Source organism: Hyla sarda, chromosome 10, assembly GCF_029499605.1.
Source record: "Hyla sarda isolate aHylSar1 chromosome 10, aHylSar1.hap1, whole genome shotgun sequence".
Lineage (NCBI taxonomy): Eukaryota > Metazoa > Chordata > Amphibia > Anura > Hylidae > Hyla > Hyla sarda.
Genome location: NC_079198.1, coordinates 109,477,227 through 109,502,177, shown reverse-complemented (window position 1 = coordinate 109,502,177; position 24,951 = coordinate 109,477,227). Strand labels below are relative to the sequence as shown.

The 24,951-nt window shown below is 45.3% G+C and overlaps 1 long non-coding RNA gene across 1 annotated transcript in view; it reads left to right on the top strand.

Moving 5' to 3' along the window:
- The first annotated feature begins 1,166 nt into the window (after nt 1-1,166).
- Nucleotides 1,167-24,951, top strand: part of LOC130294019 (uncharacterized) — a 47,086-nt gene continuing 23,301 nt past the window's right edge. Inside the window, exons 1-2 of the long non-coding RNA XR_008848357.1 lie at nt 1,167-1,363; nt 15,464-15,633. This is a non-coding gene — a long non-coding RNA (uncharacterized LOC130294019). The remainder of the gene's footprint in view (nt 1,364-15,463; nt 15,634-24,951) is intronic.

Sequence of the window (24,951 nt, the reverse complement as noted above, 5' to 3'; positions counted from 1 at the left end):
CCGGAATCGCAGCAAATCGCTGGTCTGAATTGACAGGCGATTTGCGGCGATCGCCATCATGGGGGGTCTCAGGACCCTCCCAGGGGTTTGCATGGGGTGCCTGCTGATATCAGCAGTCATCCCAGTCCAGTCCCTGCCCAGCACGCAGCGGGGACCTAAATTCCCTCGGGTGTACAGGTACGCCCTGGGTCCTTAAGTGGTTAATAATTGGTGGTCAATCCTCAAAAGTAGGTGGACAAAGAAAAACACAGAAATTGTGATAAACTCCAAGCATCAATCAGAATTTGGTCCAGAATCTGACATCCAGAATGCCAGGCCAAACTATAGAAGTCTTAGGCTAGGTTCAGACTACGGAATTTCCGCCGGCAATTTCGCTTTGAATTCCGCTTGCTAAAATTTATAGTGTGGTGAATGGGTTTCCATTCATAAATTCACACTTCGGAATTTGTGAAGCGGAATTTGTGAACGGAAAATCCGCTTGGAAATTTCCGCCTGAAGAATGGCGTTGCTCATTCTTCAGGTGAAAATACTCGCGAAACACATTGCAGTCTATTGGAGACTGCAGCGTCCGCGAGGTCCCAGCCTGGCCGCACTCGGAATCTCGCCTTAAAGTCTTTAAAAATAAAAAGGGGATTAACACTGGAAATCTTGAGACTTTGCATAAAGTTGATGTATTTGTCATTAAAGTTTTAAAAACTTATGAAATGGTTATAATTATTCTTCTGTAACCATAGAAACATCTGACTAAAAAAATTTCCAAACACTAAAGCAGAAAACTTCTAAAAATCTAAACTGGTGTCAGTCTCGTCAGTTTTGACCGTGACATCCATAGCAGGTATATCACTGTATACAGGACAATGCTCTCCTTATCTCCCTGCTATCACATTCCTCTGATTTTAGGAAGGATCTCCTGTGGATGATCAATGTAGTCATTCTTGTCCATGTTATGACATTGTATTGTTTCATGAAATGGGATGGATTGCAGTTGTCCGCGCAGTCACTCGAGTTGTCAGGAGCTGTTGGGAACGTCTCGAGGGATGCCTCACAACCGTTTAGCCGTGTTCCCGCCATTGACATGCACGTCAGCCGTGCCAGCCTCCGCGTGTTGTTTTCTATCTCCCTGGCTGTCGCCCCCCCCCCCCCCCCCCCCCCCAGACATTCCTGCGCACGTGCGGCTATAATGTGCTCGGAATCTTGGAGAGAAGTGCAGAATGCAGAGTACAGGGAGGGTGTGACAGTCTGCAGAGCCTCTCAGGAGGGAGGTAGATGAGATACAGCATCCACATAAAGAGCATCCAGCTCTGAAGTCATTCCTTCCCCCACTCTTCTCATGGATGATTCTCGGGTTTTCAGTTGTCTCCAGGTAAATAAATGCAGGCCGTCCACGTAAAGCGAGCACAATGAGAAACGACATGAGTGGCATAGCACCCCCCCCACCACCACTCGCTGATGGTCTCCCCCGCATTACAAGCTTTATTGCCGCTGTTTTCTCTGCTGTAACTATCCTCTCCGTGTCTGCAGTTTGGTTTCCTGAGAACTAAGGTCGCGTTCAGACTGCTGGAGCTTCCGTCATTAGTTCTGTCAGGTTTTATGCAAAGAATAATACAGAATAAATCTACGGAAACTTTCTAAGAATTGTGCCCAGCTCCTACTATTGGGGTCCATTTTATACCGTATTTTTCACCGTATACTGGGGGGGAAAAGTTGGTGCGTCTTATACGGCAAATACACATTAGACCCTGTCCTATCGCGACGGTCCCTGCAGCCATCAATGGCCAGGACCCACGGCTAATACAGGACATCACCGATCGCGGTGATGCCCTGTATTAACCCTTCAGACGCTGCGATCAAAGCTGACCGCCGTGTCTGAAGCAAAAGTGACACTAACCCGGCTGCTCAGTTGGGCTGTTCGAGACTGCCGCGGTGAAATCGCGGCGTTCCGAACAGCTTACAGGACACCGGGAGGGACCTTACCTGCCTCCTCGGTGTCTGCTCCGTGCCGGGATCCCCTGCATGGCCGGTGCTCTCCTTCCTTGTCGTCGCACACACCATCCCGTCATCCAATAGGAGCGGCGTGCGTAGCGACGTGATGGCGGCGACGGAGAGTGAGGATACCCGGCAGCAAAGACGTTCCGGAGCGACGGGGACACCCCGGGGACGCGGCAACAGCGATGGAGGGCGACATCCAGAGCAGCGGTGATGGGTCCGGAACGGCGAGGACAGGTGAGTACTACCTCCTATACCAGTGGTCTTCAACCTGCAGACCTCCAGATGTTGCAAAACTACAACTCCTGGCATGCCCGGACAGCCAACGGCTGGGAGTTGTAGTTTTGCAACATCTGGAGGTCCGCAGGTTGAAGGTTCAGAATCTTTTTTTCTAGATTTTCACCCTTTAAAATTGGGTGCGTCTTATATGCCGGAGTGTCTTATATGGCGAAAAATACGGTAATTCAGTGGTGTACTGTGGCATCCATTACCTACAACGAATATGTGAACAGAGCCTAACCTCATGGCTACAGCAGCAAGAAACAGTCTAGGAACAGGCCAATGGTTTGCCTCAAACCCAGATAACACCCTAATGGCATTGTCTAGAGAAGTGCCAGCCACAATGCTTCCTGTACATCCAGCCACAGTACCCCCTAAACATAGTCCGTCCACATAACTAGGGCACTCAGGGAGTTTGTGTCTCTGTACCTGGCTTTTGTTGCCACCAGACATGGTGTCATGGTTGGCAGAATAATGGGTGCAAAATGCAGTCGTGCCTGAAGTTTACTGCAACACAAGCTTGAGGAAGCGTAGCCTATTATTCTCTTATCTGGTCTAAAAATTATCAATCAATTCAGAGATTTATAATCATATATCCACCAATCAGTCACTGACCGCCATGTCCTTCCATCATCAGAGACTATACGGGTTTGTAGAGACAGACACAGGAAGACGGGTTCTTAAAGGGCCACAAACCCAGCAACCAGATCTGCAGTGTTATAGGGCCCCTTCAGTACTGTTCCCTTACACTGTTATACTGGTTGTGATGGACGACTGTCTGGCCAGGCCATGATACAAAAGTATGGGTGCGTAAAAAGTCAGTGTACTGCCGCCACCAAGACTTTTATATGGGTGTCCTAGGTTACCCTCCAAAGCAATAGACTGTCAATGTCTCTTCACCCAAGATATCTATAGATATTACCAGTAGTAACGTGAGCCAAACAGCCTATCCCTGGGCTATGTTAGGTTTTGAGTACTAGAGACAGAACTGATTAAAAGTAAATACAGCCACAGTGCTGCTATACAAAAATATATACAAAAAAGACAAATGCAAGTACCGTATTTTTTCGCCCTATGGGACGCACCGGCATATAAGACGCACCCAATTTAAAGGTGCAAAATCTAAAAAAATAAAGATTTTGAACCCAATAGTGGTCTTCAACCTGCGGACCTCCAGATGTTGCAAAACTACAACTCCCAGCATGCTGGGAGTTGTAGTTTTGCAACATCTGGTGGTCCGCAGATTGAAGACCACTGCATAGGAGGTAATACTCACGTGTCCCCGCCGCTCCGGACCCGTCACCGCTGCCCTGGATGTCGCTCCATCACTGTCGCCGCGTCCCCGTCACTCCAGAACGTCTCTGCTGCCGGCCGGGTATCCTCGCTCTCCGTCGCCGCCATCACGTCGTTACGCACGCCGACGCACGTACGCGACGACGTGATGACGAGGAAGGAGAGCGCCGGCCATGCAGGGGATCCCTGAACGGAGAAGACACCGAGGAGGCAGGTAAGGTCCCTCCCGGTGTCCTGTAAGCACTAACCCGGCTATTCAGTCGGGCTGTTTGGGACCGCCGCGGTGAAATCGCGGCGGTCCCGAACAGCCGGGTTAGTGTCACTTTCCCTTCAGACGCGGCGGTCAGCTTTGATCGCCGCGTCTGAAGGGTTAATACAAGGCATCACCGCGATCGGTGATGTCCTGTATTAGCCGTGGGTCCTGGCAGTTGATGGCCGCAGGGACCGCCGCGATAGGGGTGTATTCGCCGTATAAGACGCACCGACTTTTCCCCCCCAGTTTTGGGGAAGAAAAAGTGCATCTTATATGGCGAAAAATACGGTATGTGGGGAATCAGAAATAAAAGAAAAAAAATCTAAAACAATATCATACCCGGGCATGTGGTCCATTCAGTGATTTTATGTGGCTGTTTTGAAGTTACAGAAGACCCCAACATTGTCCACCAACATTGAGTTGGGGGCAGACTCTGAGGATGAGTTGGTTATGATTCAGGGGGTGGAAAAAATGGATCACCTTGGGGGAGATTTATCAAAACCTGTCCAGAGCGAAAGTTGCCCAGTTGCCCATAGCAACCAATCAGATCGCTTCTTTCATTTTGCAGAGGCCTTGCTAAAAATGAAAGAAGGAAGCTGATTGGTTGCTATGGGAGACTGGGCAACTTTTGCTCTGGACAGGTTTTCATAAATCTCCCCCATTATGCCCAAGGTCCGAAAATGTGTGGTATCATGTTCATTGCATATGTCACAATTATTTCACCCAGCTGATCATCCTTCCGGATATCGGCGGATTGGTAAGAGATCAGATATGACTAGTCTAAGGCAAGGATAATGACCCAACTCGTTATCTCCTCCTTCCTCCATACCAGGCCGGTCATACTTGGTCTTTCCTAGAATAAAAAAAAACTGCTGGTTCGGAATAAATTTTATATTGACCCTCCCTGCAATAGTTATCGACATATGGAATAACCTAAATACTAAATGCAATTTTAACTGTAGCAAATAGCATATCCCTTTGTTCAGAATATCACCCTTTTGAGGGGAGATCTCCTGCTGTATTGCTGATGTGGATCTGACTGGTCCAGGTAGAACTGACACTTTAAGGTGTAAATGTTTTTTTTGTTTTTTTTTACATTCAAAAGCCATATGCACACAAGACATATTAGGGAGATACTGGGGGAGATTTATCAAAACCTGTGCAAAGGAAAAGTTGCCCAGTTGCCCATAGCAACCAATCAGATCGCTTGTTTCATTTTGCAGAGGTCTGTGGAAAATGAAAGAAGCGATCTGATTGGTTGCTATGGGCAACTGGGCAACTTTTCCTCAGGACAGGTTTTGATAAATCTCCCCCAATGTGTCACTGAGGGGAAATAAAAGACTAATCTCACTATTACACCAATATCAAACAGAGTGTGGCATACAATACAGTATGGGCCTAAAAACACAACAAAGCCTGGAATTAACTATCAAAACCAAGATGTGGGAAAAGCCACACACACTTTTCCCATGTGCAGGTGGTGTTACTAGTAAAAATACAGTTACAGACAGGATACCGAAACAGGTTTTCTTAATGTGGTGCAGATACTTGAACTTTACTCACAGATTTTAAGCACAATACCGTATGACAGGGCATACTCTGAAGAAACGTCTGTGATGTGATGAGCCACACACAACTAGTAGGTCTACAAAAAAAGCTATTTTCATCCTCTGACTAGTAGATTCGTAGAAGCACGAACTTGAAGCACAATGCCCTTCCAGCTTGGACTGGAGACAACCTTTTTGGGAGCAAACGGAGCGGGGGAACCCCTGGCGTAGTGGCGCCTTGACGGGGGTTTTAGTGGCCCTCCCAGATGTTAGTAAGGGTTAATGTGGTTAGAGGTATATTTCAAGGGAATGGGGGTTAAAGGGTTAAATGGCTCCTGCTCCTTTAAGGGACAGTAGCAGGTGGCTCGAGTGTGGGGTGAAAGGGAGGTCATCTGGAGGGGAGGGGGAGGAGTGTATATAGGGGGGTGCTCCAGGGGGGAGGGTACTCACCAGTCGCCGTGTAGAAGCGAGAAGAAGGTCCCGCCCGCCCGCCCTCTTTTAAACGCTTGGTGGGTGGGATTCTGATAAGGGGGAGGCATGTGAAAGGGTCCCGGGGGAGTCAGTAGTTTGAAAGATAAATGTTTGAGATGGTTCAATTGGGCCTCCTGGTGGTGGTTCTGGGCCTCAGGAGTTCGAGGGATTGTGCAGAAGGTTACTGGGGTGCCCCCGGGCCAGGAGCTCGCGGCCAGGGGTAAGAAGGGGAGTGCCCTCCAGTTTGGTTATGTTTATATGTAAATATTCAAATGTTATTTATTGGTTTGTTAAATAAATGGGCCACACGGCCCAATTTTCCCACAGCAGGTGTCAGTGTCTTTTCTATTGGGAGAAGGGGTTGTTACGTGGTTAAGAGTGGGTTACAGAGGAAGGGATGTATCTAAAATCCCATCCAGTCAAGGAGAATTCCTCCAAACTTGGCATAGTACCGTGATCGCTGTGCAAGTGTTGAGACTTGCTTGTGACTCTATGGGAGGGGACGTGATGGTTGTTATTCCCCCTCCCATAGACTTGCATTGAGGGGGCATAGCCATGATGTCACGCAGCTGCCCCCACAGCGCAAAAATTTTAGTTCCGAACGCTGGCCAGTGGATTACGCCTTTAACTAAACCTAGGAGGATCGCTTGAGTGAAGTTACTACTTACTTACTTGTGACTAACTAGTCTGTTAGCAATAGCCAGACCCAAGCTAGACTGAACTGGTTTTGGGTCTAGCCCACTGGGAAGATGGCGTTGGATTAGGGGCAACTCCCTTAACCCTACTGGAAGCTTTTGCATAAAAGCCTTGATAGGGAGTGAGCCATGTGACCAATAATTTACTATTCTCAAACAGAATATGTAAATATTTAACCCTTACAATTGCAGAGCACCTCAGTGTATGCTATAATGGACTTACAACACCACATGCACAGGTTTAGGCACTCAAAAAGGGACTTCTTCAGCCACATAATAATTTCTTATATTTTGTAGCTAGAACATGGCTACCAGTATACTGCACCTACTTAGTGTAATAAGTAGAGATGAGCAAATTTACAGTAAATTCGATTCGTCACGAACTTCTCGGCTCGGCAGTTGATGTCTTTTCCTGCATTAAATTAGTTCAGCTTTCAGGTTCTCCGGTGGGCTGGAAAAGATGGATACAGTCCATGGAAAGAGTCTCCTAGGACTGTATCCACCTTTTCCAGCCCACGGGAGCACCTGAAAGCTGAACTAATTTATGCAGGAAAAGTTATCAACTGCCGAGCCGAGAAGTTCGTGACGAATCGAATTTACTGTATATTCGCTCATCTCTAGTAATAAGGTTTCCTGTTTGAGTGTAAGAGGTGAAGGTTCGCTGAGAGGTGTAAATGAGGTTACCTACCTGATGTAACTGGACAAAGTTACTTGCTTGGTGTAACTGGTGGGGGTTCCCTGCCCGGTGTAATAGAGGGGGTTCCCTGCCAGGTGTAATAGAGGGGGTTCCCTGCCAGGTGTAATAGAGGAGGTTCCCTGCCAGGTGTAAAAGAGGGGGTTCCCTGCCAGGTGTAATAGAGGAGGTTCCCTGCCAGGTGTAATAGAGGGGGTTCCCTGCCAGGGGTAATAGAGGGGGTTCCCTGCCAGGTGTAATAGAGGGGGTTCCCTGCCAGGTGTAATAGAGGGGGTTCCCTGCCAGGTGTAATAGAGGGGTTCCCTGCCAGGGGTAATAGAGGGGGTTCCCTGCCAGGTGTAATAGAGGGGGTTCCCTGACAGGTGTAATAGAGGGGGTTCCCTGACAGGTGTAATAGAGGGGGTTCCCTGCCAGGTGTAATAGAGGGGGTTCCCTGCCAGGTGTAATAGAGGAGGTTCCCTGCCAGGTGTAATAGAGGGGGTTCCCTGCCAGGGATAATAGAGGGGGTTCCCTGCCAGGTGTAATAGAGGGGGTTCCCTGCCAGGTGTAATACAGGGGGTTCCCTGACAGGTGTAATAGAGGGGGTTCCCTGACAGGTGTAATAGAGGGGGTTCCCTGACAGGTGTAATAGAGGGGTTCCCTGCCAGGTGTAATAGAGGGGGTTCCCTGCCAGTTGTAATAGAGGGGTTCCCTGCCAGGTGTAATAGAGGGGGTTCCCTGCCAGGGGTAATAGAGGGGGTTCCCTGCCAGGGGTAATAGAGGGGGTTCCCTGCCAGGGGTAATAGAGGGGGTTCCCTGCCAGGGGTAATAGAGGGGGTTCCCTGCCAGGTGTAATAGAGGGGTTCCCTGCCAGGTGTAATAGAGGGGTTCCCTGCCAGGTGTAATAGAGGGGGTTCCCTGCCAGGTGTAATAGAGGGGTTCCCTGCCAGGTGTAATAGAGGGGTTCCCTGCCAGGTGTAATAGAGGGGTTCCCTGCCAGGTGTAATAGAGGGGGTTCCCTGCCAGGTGTAATAGAGGGGTTCCCTGCCAGGTGTAATAGAGGGGGTTCCCTGCCAGGTGTAATAGAGGGGTTCCCTGCCAGGGGTAACTTGAGGAGGTTCCCTGCCAGGTGTAATAGAGGGGGTTCCCTGCCAGGTGTAATAGAGGGGTTCCCTGCCAGGTGTAATAGAGGGGGTTCCCTGCCAGGTGTAATAGAGGGGTTCCCTGCCAGGGGTAATAGAGGGGGTTCCCTGCCAGGTGTAATAGAGGGGTTCCCTGCCAGGTGTAATAGAGGGGTTCCCTGCCAGGTGTAATAGAGGGGGTTCCCTGCCAGGTGTAATAGAGGGGGTCCCTGCCAGGTGTAATAGAGGGGTTCCCTGCCAGGTGTAATAGAGGGGTTCCCTGCCAGGTGTAATAGAGGGGGTTCCCTGCCAGGTGTAATAGAGGGGTTCCCTGCCAGGTGTAATAGAGGGGGTTCCCTGCCAGGTGTAATAGAGGGGTTCCCTGCCAGGGGTAACTTGAGGAGGTTCCCTGCCTGGGTTGATATACAAGTAAGCAAAAAGAAGTAGAAGTACCAAAAATGGGAACAAATATTGCAAATGTGAAAGCCAGATGTTAAGTTCATAAAGCTCACAAAAAGAGTCATTTTGTTGCCTATACAGGGCATTCTATCTCCTCTCCCAAGGTGCAGATTAATATAAAGATGAAATCCAAATAAGTACCATATCTCACCAATTAGGTTTTTTCCCAGCTTTCTTAGGTGCAGGTAATTCAATTCACCACATCACTTCTTGTATGAATACCGCAGTGCCATCACATCACTATATATATATATATATATATATATATATATATATATATATATATATATATACAGTGGTCCCTCAAGTTACAATATTAATTGGTTCCAGGACGACCATTGTATGTTGAAACCATTGTATGTTGAGACCAGAACTCTATGGAAACCTGATAAATGGTTCCGAAGCCCCAAAATATCATCCAAAAATAGGAAAAGGTGAGGATTAAAGAAAAATAAGTAGAAAACTAATATAGATAAAACAAGTCCTTACATATAAAAGTAAGAAAGATCTGCTGGGAGCTGTAAATCACTGTCTATTTCAGTGTTTCTCAAGCAGGGTGCCTCCAGCTGTTGCAAAACTACAACTCCCAGCATGCCCAGACAGCCGTTGGCTGTCCGGGCATGCTGGGAGTTGTAGTTTTGCAACAGCTGGAGGCACCCTGGTTGGGAAACAATGGTTTAGGTAGAGGACAGGAGCTTCTTCAGGGTCCTATACAGTACACACAGTGTCCCAAATGGAGCCGCCCTTACTTGGTGTCCAAAACAGCAGCTAAACCTGGCCCAGGTAAGCAGTGGTACAGAACTTGTAGTTCCTCCTTGTACTGTAGGGGGCGCTACCAGACACCAGTCAGTGCATACACTTCAGTAATACAGGTGATTTACCAGTAAAAATTCCCATTCTGATTGGTCAGTTCTTCCGGCCATTGACATGTTTCACAGATCTGGACTGTCTGTAGCATTGTATGTTGAGTCTGGTTTCAAGTTACGATGGTCCAGAAAAAAACATTGTATGTTGAAGCCATTGTAAGTTGAGGGATCACTGTATATATATATATATATATATATATATATATATATATATATGTTGATGTGATGACACTGCGATATTTATACAAGAAGTGATGTCATAGATTTAAATTATTGATACTTATTGATTATTTAATCTTTTTATTTCCTAATCTGCACCTAGGAAAGTTGGGTGTGAGAGGAGATGTAGCATGGTTTGGGCACTGTAAATCTTTTAGCGTGCTATATGTGTATGATTAACCAAACCCCAAGGCCGTAGCCTGGTGTGCAAAACACCTCAATTTTCTCCCCCCTAAAACATAACTTTTAATAGTATATATCTAAAAAGTAACAATTCCAGAAAGTGATAATTAAAAATGCAATGTCACATGGGAGAATAATAGTTATTGGGGCAACATGGCTCCAGTGTACAGGGCTCTGCAGAAGCCCAAACTTCCCAATTGTGACACTAATTAAAACACAAAATTGCCGCCTCTACATGTTTCGCCGTCACACGGCGTTCTCAAGAGGCAATATGTGGCAACATCATGAGCTATATGTGTATGCACTGAACAAATGTCAGACGTTTGTGTCCCAGCACCGCAGTCCATGACGTGGGGGTAATGACGTGGGGGTAATGACGTGGGGGTACTGCTAGTCTCATGTTATTTATATCAGTTTATAAATCTCTACACCTCCAGTAAACCGCATCTCATTATCCGATAGATATGTTCTCTAGAAGGATGTATCAAAGAGCCGCATCTCCTGTGAGTGCCATATGTGCAGAGATATGTAGATATTATGGCGCGCTGTAGGCTGGTTGGGGCTTCATCCGTGCGCTAATTTATCTGTGCTACATATACGACTCTGTTGTTTGCAGCAGCTCTGGGTGACCCCAGCACAGAACTAATATTTGCACTATTATGAATAATGAATTTGGGTTGTAGAGACCTTCTTTGATCCCCAGACGGCAGTTCTGTGCACAATGGCGGCCATTAATAAAGCAGCAAGGAGCGAACCAACATCCATCATGTTAATAGAGATCGAAAAGGTCAAGAGTAACGACTAGGCTGAACGACTTACCTAGCCCTCCACATCTAGTGCACAATCAGCATAATGTATGTTTCAGTGAGCATCCTCTGTACAGCACCGTGTATAACAGCCCCCTTTTCTGTACAGCACCGTGTATAACAGCCCCCTTTACTGTACAGCACCGTGTATAACAGCCCCCTTTACTGTACAGCACCGTGTATAACAGCCCCCTTTACTGTACAGCACCATGTATAACAGCCCCCTTTTCTGTACAGCACCGTGTATAACAGCCCCCTTTTCTGTACAGCACCGTGTATAACAGCCCCCTTTTCTGTACAGCACCGTGTATAACAGCCCCCTTTACTGTACAGCACCATGTATAACAGCCCCCTTTTCTGTACAGCACCGTGTATAACAGCCCCCTTTTCTGTACAGCACCGTGTATAACAGCCCCCTTTTCTGTACAGCACCGTGTATAACAGCCCCCTTTTCTGTACAGCACTGTGTATAAGAGCCCCCTTTTCTGTACAGCACCGAGTATAACAGCCCCCTTTTCTGTACAGCACCGTGTATAACAGCCCCCTTTTCTGTACAGCACCGTGTATAACAGCCCCCTTTTCTGTACAGCACCGTGTATAACAGCCCCCTTTTCTGTACAGCATCGTGTATAACAGCCCCCTTTTCTGTACAGCACTGTGTATAAGACCCCCCTTTACTGTACAATACTGACTATTAGTGTTGCTCACGAATATTCGCAATTCGAATATTATTCGCGAATATCGCATATTCGCGAATTCGCGAATTTCGCGAATATAGCGCTATATATTCGTAATTACGAATATTCGTTTTTATTTATTTATTTTTTTTCTTTCTTCACAGTACACATCACAGTGATCACCCCTCTCTGCTTCCAGCTTGTGTGGTGTAAAGAAGGCTGTAATACTACTGTGTGAGACTGCTGTGCGAAAATGCGCATATGCGAAACTTAGTATATGCTAATTTTCGCATATGCGAATTTTCACGCGTGTTAATTTTGTATGGGCCAATATTCACCTATGTTAATTTTCCCATATGCGAAGTTATAACAGCCCCCTTTACTGTACAGCACCGTGTATAACAGCCCCCTTTACTGTACAGCACCGTGTATAACAGCCCCCTTTACTGTACAGCACCATGTATAACAGCCCCCTTTTCTGTACAGCACCGTGTATAACAGCCCCCTTTTCTGTACAGCACCGTATATAACAGCCCCCTTTTCTGTACAGCACCGTGTATAACAGCCCCCTTTACTGTACAGCACCATGTATAACAGCCCCCTTTTCTGTACAGCACCGTGTATAACAGCCCCCTTTTCTGTACAGCACCGTGTATAACAGCCCCCTTTTCTGTACAGCACCGTGTATAACAGCCCCCTTTTCTGTACAGCACCGTGTATAACAGCCCCCTTTTCTGTACAGCACCGAGTATAACAGCCCCCTTTTCTGTACAGCACCGTGTATAACAGCCCCCTTTTCTGTACAGCACCGTGTATAACAGCCCCCTTTTCTGTACAGCACCGTGTATAACAGCCCCCTTTTCTGTACAGCACCGTGTATAACAGCCCCCTTTTCTGTACAGCATCGTGTATAACAGCCCCCTTTTCTGTACAGCACCGTGTATAACAGCCCCCTTTTCTGTACAGCATCGTGTATAACAGCCCCCTTTTCTGTACAGCACTGTGTATAAGACCCCCCTTTACTGTACAATACTGACTATTAGTGTTGCTCACGAATATTCGCAATTCGAATATTATTCGCGAATATCGCATATTCGCGAATTCGCGAATTTTGCGAATATAGCGCTATATATTCGTAATTACGAATATTCGTTTTTATTTTTTTTTTTTTTTTCTTTCTTCACAGTACACATCACAGTGATCACCCCTCTCTGCTTCCAGCTTGTGTGGTGTAAAGAAGGCTGTAATACTACTGTGTGAGACTGCTGTGCGAAAATTCGCATATGCGAAACTTAGTATACGCTAATTTTCGCATATGCGAATTTTCACGCGTGTTAATTTTGTATGGGCCAATATTCACCTATGTTAATTTTCCCATATGCGAAGTTTCGCATATGCGAAAATAAAACGAGAATATGCGAATATTCGCGAATATATGACGAATATTCGTCCATATATTCGCGAATATTCGCGAATTCGAATATGGCCTATGCCGCTCAACACTACTGACTATAAGAGCTAATCCTGTACTGTACAGCACTGAGTATTAGTAGGAGCCTCCTGTACTGTACAGGTCTAAGTATAAGAGCTCTCTCTAAAGTATACAGCACTGAGTATCAGTAGGAGCCCCCTGTACTGTACAGCTTTGGAAGAACGGTCGGCTCCTGGCAGATCCTCCTGTTACTTGTACAGTGGTCCCTCAACATACGATGGTAATCTGTTCCAAACGGACCATCATTTGTTGAAACCATCGCATGTTGAGGGATCCGTGCAATGTAAAGAATAGGACAGTGGTCTACAACCTGCGGACCTCCAGATGTTGCAAAACTACAACACCCAGCATGCCCGGACAGCCGTTGGCTGTCCGGGCATGCTGGGTGTTGTAGTTTTGCAACATCTGGAGGTCCGCAGGTTGTAGACCACTGGTATAGGAAGTTGTACTCACCTGTCCCCGCCGCTCCGGACCATCACCGCTGCCCGGGATGTCGCCGTCCATCGCTGTCACCGCGTCCCTGAGGTGTCCCCGACATCCGCGCGCTCCATCGCCGCCATCACGTTGTTACGCACGCCGTCCCGTCATCCAATAGGAGCCGGATGAAGCACTAAGTGTGCGAAAACGCCTGTAGTTCGCCTCTGAGCGCCAAGCTTACCTGCTGCCAGAGTCCACGGTTCATCCTGGTCTGAGGAGCATCGAGTCAGTTACCCCGCGGTGAGTGCGGCTATGCTTTTTTCAGTCTTCATTGCTTAGTTCTTTGTTTTTGTTTTTCGTTTGTTTGTTTTTTTCACCATGAACCATTACTTGTTTTTTGTAGGACTAGTTGAACTTTTAAATGGCATCTTTAAGTTTGCTTTAAATATTGTGGAACCAAATGTATTTTGACATGCTTGTGTCAAAAAGATGCCTGGATCAAGAAGCTAATAGGGAAAGGACAGCACATCTGGCATCACTGTGCTTTTTTTTTGTGTTATACTTCTTTTTTCTTATATTTATGTAATGTAATGCCTGTAATGCCTATGTGTACCATGTGCATTGTGCCTTATGTGTGGTTGTTTTGTGGCATGGCACAGCAAGTAACTTTAATATATGACACTACGCGCATGTATGATTAGAAGTTTCTAGAATGGGGACGCTCCTGCTCAGCTACCAAATCCCACTCTAGCTGAGAGAAGGATAGCCTTTCTAGAGAGGAGGTGTCTAGCTCAGTGTAGTAAACTTAAAGATGCCATGGTATGTCCGACAACCCAAAGCAGTTGCTAGGAAAACAAGTAATGGGACACTCCATTTGCTCTGGTCCAGCCTCTCTGCTGAAAGGAAAAGGAAGTTTAGTTGGTACACTGTAGAGCATAGAGGAGAGAGGAGTGTACCAGCCTCCCCTCCATAGCTAGTGCCAAAAGGCCTGAAATCAACAAGGTAACCAGGTGACCAGATGACAGCTTCTTCACAATGTACATGACACCCATATTGTCAGACAGAAAAACTCTTCCCTTGTAGAAGAGTAGTGTTGTTCGCGAATATTGGCAATGCAAATTTTATTCGCGAATATAGCACTATATATTCGTAATTACGAATACTCGTTTTTTTGTTTTTTTTTCACAGTACACATCACAGTGATCCCCTCTCTCTGCTTCCAGCTTGTGTGGTGTAAAAAAGGCTCTAACACTACTGTGTGAGACTGGCGAGCGAATTTTCACTTATGTAAATTTTTGTATATGCAAATTTTCGCATATGCTAATCTTCGCATACGCAAATTTTCGCATATGTGGAAATAAAACGCGAATATTACAAATATGCGAATTTAGCGAATATATGACGAATATTCGTCCATATATGCGCAAAATATCGCAAATTCAAATATGGCCTATGCCGCTCAACACTATAGAAGAGGGACAGACTCTTCCTTTGTAGAAGAGGGCCTCCTTTTGGTATTCAGACTGTGAGACCAGGATTGGCTCCTGTAGTGTCCTTTATGGGGTTCCTTCCAAGGCCTAGTAAAAATCCTTACCATGTTACTGTTTGTCTAGACTGATCTCTTCCGTCTTGGACCTAACTATCCACAGGTCTTTTGTATCCAGACTATCAGTTTTGCTTCCAATGCTTTCAATGTCCAGCCCATCTTTCCTCTAACATGCCACATTCTGATTGGAGGAAGACAAGGCCTCGGAAAGAGCTGCCCAGCTGTACTCCCAACCAGGTACAGACTCCATGGCCTCTTCTCTAGGCCTCATATCATAACTGGTTAATGGCTCTACCTCTACATAACTACTAGCCTCACTTCCTAACTCCAAAGGTGTTTCTTTTCCTTATGGTTACAGTCACCACGGTAAAAAACAAAAACAAAAAAAAAAACATTCTGCTGGTATCACAACATATACAGCAATGTAATACAGTAACTAGATGTGAACATGACCTCACATGAACTTATCTCTTATATCAGGAAATAAATTGATAACTGGAGATACAGGTCCAGCAGCAGGTGTGGACAGTGAGCGGATGGACGGATTACACTCTTCATTTCAGTGCAAGGTTCTACCAAGTTACCTGAAGTGCATCGGGACACACAGAGGAGCCCGGAGTTCACAGCTACAGATGACGAGCCGCCCGCAGGTAACAATTATCTTGTGCTAATTTCTGGCAGGTTTGTCAGTTTTATATCCGGTAGAGTGCATCCTCGTAAAACCTCCTCCTCAGAGAACACTTCACCTAAACACAGAATTATCCTGCACATTAAAAAGCCTGATACACATGGCCATATAAAGTGAGCAGCGATAAGATGCAGCGGTGACCCCGTCCCCTGCAGACCCAATATCATTTCCTCACTACAGCTCTTCACCATTGCACATTGAATATGACCTGACATCACAACTAAGGCACAAACTGAAGGAACCAGGAGGTAAATAGTTCCCATGTCATGTATGTGCACACATCACCTAGACCAGTGTGGCTGTCAAGTTTGGACATCACTGAGACAAAGTACTGACATCACCAGAGGGGACATAAGTCAGACCAGTGCAACTATCACTCAGACCAGTGCAGATGTTACTCTTGTTACTCTTTTACAAGTTCTTACGGCCTCCACTCCCAAACTTAAAGGGGTATTCCGCCCCTAGACATCTTATCCCCTATCCAAAGGATAGGGGATAAGATGTCAGATCGCCGCGGTCCCGCTGCTGGGGATCCCCGCTCTGGCACCCCGCCATCATTACTGCACAGAGCGAGTTTGCTCTGTGCGTAATGACGGGCGATACAGGGGACGGAGCAGCGTGACGTCATGGCGCCGCCCCTCGTGACATCACGGCCCGTCCCCTTAATGCAAGTCTGTGGGAGGGGGCGTGGCGACTGCCACGCCCCCTCCCATAGACTTGTATTGAAAGGGGCGGGCCGTGACATGAGGGGCGGAGCCGTGATGTAACGATGCTCCGGCCCCTGTACCGCCCGTCATTACATGCAGAGCGAACTCGCTCTGTGCAGTAATGATGGCGGGGTGCCGCAGCGGGGATCCCCAGCAGCGGGACCCCGGCGATCTGACATGTTATCCCCTATCCTTTGGATAGGGGATAAGATGTCTAGGGGCGGAATACCCCTTTAAAGGTTTAGTCATGTTTTTCTTTCCCAGTCCTTAGAGTTTGTCAAACCTCCTCTCCTAGTCCTGAGTATTTATTTATATTTTTATTCATGACTTCCTCTACCAGGCCAAAGAGTTTAGCCATGACCTTCTATCCCAGTCCTGAGGGTTTAGTCATGAACTCATGTTACAGTCCTGAAGATTTGATCATGACCTCTTCTCTAGGTCCTTGCCGATTAGCCATGACCTCTTCTCCCATTCCTGTAGGTTTATCTATGACCTCCTCTCCCTAGTGCTAGTACTCTGTTGGGTGCCTCTATCCTGCATAGAAGATGAGATACAGTGTGGCATGAAGGCATACAGGTTCCCTATGGCTATCCTGCGGTATTTTTGCCCACAGATGTTGCAGCTGGACCTGTAGATTGTGTATACTAATAGGTTGCCAAAGCTGGCTCACCATAAATACTTAAGCTGGTACCCAAGAAAGTGTTAAAATCTGGACAAAGACATTCCTGCGAAATCCTTGCTGTGGGTGCCAGTTGGAATCTCTGTTTTGAGAGGCAACACATCTGGCCACAGGCTGTTCTGCGTATATCACTAAGCCATTCTCAAAAACTGTTAAATGGGCAAAATATCTTTGAGTGTGTCATAGAGGCATGTCTATCAGTCAATTATCTCCTACCAAGAGGTACACTACCTAAAAGTAGCCTCTGAGAACCTTTTTATAGGGCAGAAGGGGAAGCAACTTTATGCCCTCTTGTGGCAAGACCCACTCTCTTATCAAACCACATCTGTAATCATTTACATTTCTGATTGAGACCATGTTGCATACTGTTTTTTTGTCAATGGATGTATAAAGGTATCACTGAGCGACCATTGTTCCTGTGGAGGCCGGCAGGAGAGAGGCTGGGCAGACAGCTGTTGTAAGACAGGGGCTTGTGAAGATCCTGCAGACCATCGCTCCTCTGCCTGGGGTGTGAGCTCAGCACATTGTCTGCTGTGAGTGGCTCATAATAAGGGATTAATTGTTTGTGCTGAGAAGTTCGGGGTAAATAAACAGCCGGAGGGATCAATAAACAGCAGGTCAGGGATGGAGGATTTACTGCCTGCAGCAGCTGCATAGCACATCTATGGAAAAACGAAAACTGAGAAGAGCAGAGCGAAGGGGCCACGGACCGCCATACACACAACCGTCTGGGCTGTGTTCATACCTGTAGCCTAGTTTTTTGTGTTAATGTAGTCTAATGGTGTCCGTAATAAAGGATTCAGAAGAACAACATGACACATCACTGGCTACATGTCTGCTGCATGATATTTATATTATTTATTCTCTATATAGGATGATTGAATACTACTATTGTATTATATCAGTGATGTCATACAGGGGCGGGGCTGTGATCACAGTGTCATTATATTACTATTGTATTATATCAGTGATGTCATACAGGAGGCGGGGCTGTGATCACAGTGTCATTATATTACTATTGTATTATATCAGTGATGTCATACTGGGGACGGGGCTGTGATCACAATGTCATTATATTACTATTGTATTATATCAGTGATGTCATACTGGAGGCGGGGCTGTGATCACAATATCATTATATTACTATTGTATTATATCAGTGATGCCATACAGGAGGCGGGGCTGTGATCACAATATCATTATATTACTACTGTATTATATCAGTGATGACATATTGGGGGCGGGGCTGTGATCACAATATCATTATATTACTATTGTATTATATCAGTGATGTCATACAGGGGCGGGGCTGCGATCACAATATAATTATATTACTATTGTATTATATCAGTGATGTCATACAGGAGGCGGGGCTGTGATCACAATGTCATTATATTACTATTGTATTATATCAGTGATGTCATACAGGGGGCAGGGCTGTGATCACAATGTCATTATATTACTATTGTATTATATCAGTGATGTCATACAGGAGGCGGGGCTGTGATCACAATAGCATTATATTACTATTGTATTATATCTGATGTCATACAGGAGGCGGGGCTGTGATCACAATATCATTATATTACAATTGCATTATATCTGATGTCATACAGGAGGCGGGGCTGTGATCACAATGTCATTATATTACTATTGTATTATATCAGTGATGTCATACTGGGGACGGGGCTGTGATCACAATATCATTATATTACTATTGAATTATATCAGTGATATCATACTGGGGACGGGGCTGTGATCACAATGTCATTATATTACTATTGTATTATATCAGTGATGTCATACAGGAGGCCGGGCTGTGATCACAATATCATTATATTACTATTGTATTATATCAGTGATGACATACTGGGGGTGGGGCTGTGATCACAATATCATTATATTACTATTGTATTATATCAGTGATGTCATACAGGAGGCGGGGCTGTGATCACAATATCATTATACTACTATTGTATTATATCAGTGATGTCATACTGGGGACGGGGCTGTGATCACAATATCATTATATTACTATTGTATTATATCAGTGATGACATACTGGGGGCGGGGCTGTGATCACAATATCATTATATTACTATTATATTATATCAGTGATGACATACAGGGGGCGGGGCTGTGATCACAATATCATTATATTACTATTGTATTATATCAGTGATGTCATACATGAGGGGGGGCTGTGATCACAATGTCATTATATTACTATTGTATTATATCAGTAATGTCATACAGGAGGGGGGGGCTGTGATCACAATGTAATTATATTACTATTGTATTATATCAGTGTTGTCATACTGGAGGCGGGGCTGTGATCACAATGTAATTATATTACTATTGTATTATATCAGTGTTGTCATACTGGAGGCGGGGCTGTGATCACAATATCATTATATTACTATTGTATTATATCAGTGATGTCATACAGGAGGAGGGGCTGTGATCACAATATCATTATATTACTATTATATTATATCAGTGATGACATACAGGGGGCGGGGCTGTGATCACAATATCATTATATTACTATTGTATTATATCAGTGATGTCATACAGGAGGGGGGGCTGTGATCACAATGTCATTATATTACTATTGTATTATATCAGTGATGTCATACAGGAGGCGGGGCTGTGATCACAATGTAATTATATTACTATTGTATTATATCAGTGTTGTCATACTGGAGGCGGGGCTGTGATCACAATATCATTATATTACTATTGTATTATATCAGTGATGTCATACAGGAGGAGGGGCTGTGATCACAATATCATTATATTACTATTGTATTATATCAGTGATGTCATACAGGGGCAGGGCTGTGATCACAATGTCATTATATTACTATTGTATTATATCAGTGATGTCATACTGGGGATGGGGCTGTGATCACAATGTCATTATGTTACTATTGTATTATATCAGTGATGTCATACAGGGGCAGGGCTGTGATCACAATGTCATTATATTGCTTTTATATTATATCAGTGATGTCATACAGGAGGGGGGGCTGTGATCACAATATCATTATATTACTATTATATTATATCAGTGATGTCATACAGGAGGGGGGGCTGTGATCACAATGTCATTATGTTACTATTGTATTATATCAGTGTTGTCATACTGGAGGCGGGGCTGTGATCACAATATCATTATATTACTATTGTATTATATCAGTGATGACATACTGGGGGCGGGGCTGTGATCACAATATCATTATTTTACTATTGTATTATATCAGTGATGTCATACAGGGGCAGGGCTGTGATCACAATGTCATTATATTACTATTGTATTATATCAGTGATGTCATACAGGGGCAGGGCTGTGATAACAATATCATTATATTACTATTGTATTATATCAGTGATGTCATACAGGAGGGGGGGCTGTGATCACAATGTCATTATGTTACTATTGTATTATATCAGTGATGACATACAGGGGGCGGGGCTGTGATCACAATATCATTATATTACTATTGTATTATATCAGTGATGTCATACAGGAGGGGGGGCTGTGATCACAATGTCATTATGTTACTATTGTATTATATCAGTGATGTCATACTGGAGGCGGGGCTGTTGTTAAATTACTATTATTGTTATGTTGTGTAGGGAGTGGGGCTCTCAGACATGACATGGGGCTGGCTGTCAGCGGTAATAGCTGATGATGCACAGTTAATGTAGGATGTTGAGTGGAATTACCTTTCAAGATTAGGATGGTTATTCCACTCCGTTTCCATCCGTTATTTTAGAGTTTCCGTCCTTCCAGTTTATTTGGTGGTTTGCATGTAATAATGGGAGGATGTGGCGGCCGGACTGTCAGAAACAGACTTGATATCTGCACATGAAGATAAGTGATGTGCAGGATGAGATTGCAGGTTCTTAACGTTGTGTCGGTAGAAAATTATATTTAATTACATTCTAGGAAAATATTTTCACACAACATCCAGAGACCTGTCAATGAAACAGCATGAAGTGCAGAAATGGAGTGTGCTTATATCCCAGGAATTACCACCCCTTCCCGCTGGTTATAAAGCATGCCATTCTCCCCCTGCCCACTCCTTTTCTATGGGGAGGGGCACTAGACCATTATAAAGCTAGAGGGTTCACAGCAGAACAGAGAATGTAAGAAGTGTGCTCTGACCCCCAGCAGCATAGAGTGTTTCAGAAGAATATACAAATCTTGTGTGAGATCCCAAGCAGGATCTCCCCCAGCAGCACAGAGTATTTCAGAAGTATGCCAGGCTATTTGGCCATCATTTGGGGTTCCCATCTTACTGCCATTACAGTCTCTTCAGCTATGTGGATGCAGCTGGGCTGAGTGGATTCTGTATTGTGCTTCTTCATAAACATATGTTCTGATTGTATCTTTATCTCAGGAGACTGGTGAGAATGGTCGCTTGTATGCATCATGCTCCGACATGTTCATACAGTTGTGGAGGGAGATAGTACACTGAGGTGCTCCGTCTTCATGATTGACCACTATTCCAGTGACCATCAGTGATGTCAGGGGACAGGTGCCCCCAGTACTAGCCATATACTGTATCTACAGACATATGTTCCACATACAGTATAGGATCCTTTAGCTCTCATGTTGTTTCTCTTTTTCCAGGGACCTCAGGGGCGGGGCTCACAGAAAGATGGTTGTGTCTTCATGGTAAAGTTGAGTTAGTTGGGGTGAAAATTCCTCCTCTGACTTAAAGAAATCTTACAGATTCAAAAGTTGTTACATTTTTCAGTATACTTTCAGTATCAATGACCTGACCAGATCATGCGATGGATACGTCTGTAGCTGTATATATAAACACCATCTGTCCCTGCATGCACACACAAGATCAGTATGCTGACGTACTCCTGTAAGGACCTGCCATATCGGTCACAGCAGCAGGGCCAGTGGGTCCCTCAGTAAGAACTCTCTGCCTTTGGCCATCAGTGATAAACATTCTCGGGAGCTGAACTCGAGGACGTGTCATACTGGACCCTGCGCGTCGCAGCTGCAGCATTAAGCATCACAGCTCTGTCCTCTGATAATATGGTAATTGCTAATTGCTGATTCTTATCGGTCGCGGACTCGGGGCATCAGACCTGCAGCGTGATTATACCACGCCACATTCATTAACCAAGGCTTAACCTCTGACCCTAAAGATCTGACAATAATATCTGATTAGGAGGCAAAATCAACTACAGTGCCGTCCTCCGATTGCATAAACAACTTCCACATCATCCCTCACCAGCATCATTCTGTCCATCAGGTGGAACTACAGGTCCCAGCAGACTGCATCATCTACAGATGAGTGCTGACACTTGAAAATGGCATAAGTGAAGAAAAGACTTAAAGGCTAGCAACATGGATTGGCCGCCTCAGGATTTTCCAAAGATCGTGAAAGATTTAGGAGGCTAGAAAAGTTGTGTAAATATTCATAATGCCAAGACCCCCAGGACTATCCATAGATCACAAAGCTCCACCCCTATAACCTCATATATCCCAGGAACTCCATACATCACAGTGGAACCTTCCCCAAGACCTACTCATAGATCACAGGGATCCTCTCCAAAAACCCCATAGATCACAGTGCTCCTTCCCCTAGAACCCATAGATGACACAGACCTACCCCATTGACCCCCTTTATCACATCACCCCTCCCTGAAGATTTCAAAGATCACAGTTAACCTTCTGCAAGACCCATCCCTCTCGATACCCCATAGATCACTGCGCTCCTCCCACAGGATTCCATAGATCACAGCGCTCCTCCCGAAGGATTCCATAGATCACAGAGCCCTACCCCGGGGACCTCTCATAAATAGCAATTTCCCTCCCCAGAAACAGCTTTAAATGGTCACTGTCAGATCCTAAAACTTTTTATATGGTGTTCCTGATTAAAGACTATTTGTAATATGGTTTTTAAACTGTTTCTGAATATTTATTAAAGAAAACAGCTACCTAAAAGTCAACCACCAGGGATCCACAAACCTACTGGGACACTAACCAGTCCTGCAACAGCATCAGGCTTGTCCATGAGTCATGGACAAGAGATGACTCATGGTCAAGGCTGCATGAGCAGACACCAATCACCTCCCACCACCACAAGGGATGGACATGCTCCCTTCCACTGAGATGATTTCTAACACTGTGAGCTAATGAAAAGAGGGAATATAATAAAGAATACAGGTGGTAGAGGCATAAAAAAAGACTAAGAGAGCAAGCTTGTGTGCGGAGGGCTGGGTCTGTACTTAGAATGCCAATTCAGGTCTCTGGAAAGCTGAATGACATGACTGTAATAATAATGCTGCTGTTCCCTGTTATCAGTCACTGTCCTGAATCTCATCTCCGTAGTACAGACATTACCCACTGTATTGTTGGTTTTTCTGCGGCCGTCTTGCAGGAGAAACAATGTGTTTCATCAATACTCATTACAGTACAGATAAGGGGCCACATTGTTTCCTCCATTGATCCCATAGACTGTATTCTCAGCCGCTAGATCCATTCACATCACAGGGAGAATGTTTGTATATTAGATCAGGAGAAGTAAATAAAGCGATGAGTGCGCATTGTGTCCTGGAGCCACCATTACCAGTGTTACATGGGCGCCGCTGATTACCATGGTCACACACACATCACCTTTACCACAGTGCGATAACAACTGTAATTTCTCTTGATTCATTCCAAACGTTTTATTATTTATTTCCCGCCTCAAGTGCAGTTTGATATTTTCTGTTTTTCAACAAAAGTGACGCATTAATTGGGTCAGCGGTGAGGTCGCGGGAAAACCGGCAAATGTGATATTTACTGTAAATTGATGCAGTAGTGGCGGGTGAAGCGGAGTTGTGCCGGTTTACATATGAATGATGAGCCGACCTCGGATAAGTGATCCCACTGTCTGTGAAAGGAAAAAATCCAGATGCTCTCAGAGCAGTGAATGATGAACAGACAAGTCACAACACAAATCACTGCTCAAAATTAGACGACACGAATGCATGGCCAGGTGATCCCCGTGACCAGCAACTACAGGTGACGACTCGCCCTAAGGACATCACTAATAGAATCACTGCTGCGAATGAAAACAGTGGCGAGGATCTGCGTCCATTAAAATGATCTTCCAAGAAGAGATGTACAGCACAAGCCGGAGACTCCAATAGCAAAGGAAAGTGACTTTTATTGGTTGCTATCCAGATGCAACGTTTCGGCAAACAAATTGCCTTTTTCAAGCATAACAAACAAAGTGACTAAGTGCATATTTATAGGAGAGCAAGAAGCATACAGATTGGTTAACACACAAGTGTAACATATCATACATTAATTAGTGATACAGCACCCATTGGTCAAATCATGTTGTCATGGTAACTGTTATATATACAAAGCTATTACATAGTGAAATCATATTTCCAATGTGTTGTATATAAAACCATGGGCCTCCTTATACTTCACTTACATGTCTCCATGCTTCCGATCCAGGCCATCCTGTACCGATTGTACATAATTCTAATATTAACTTGCGTCGTCCGGTTTGTAAACAAACCTACTGCGCATGTCTCAATCACCACGTCACTTCCACTGGGAATAACCAATCAGCGGTAAGCCCATAACCAGTATAGTTAAGATGGTGTGCGCGAGCGCCGGCAACCGGCGCCTGCGCAGTACCCGCGCGTCAAAAAGTTGGCGTACGCGCACTGACGCCTCAAAGCGCCCGAAGCTGGCGCACGCACACTTATATAAAAAAAATACCATTCATCGCTCCCGCAGTCCGGCCAACGGGCAAATACATGCCCAATGTCAGGACAGCGCATGCGCAGATGTATAATCTCACGAGTCTATGTTAGACTTCTATATGAAATACAAAAATAAGCTGGTATGGACTTATATGCA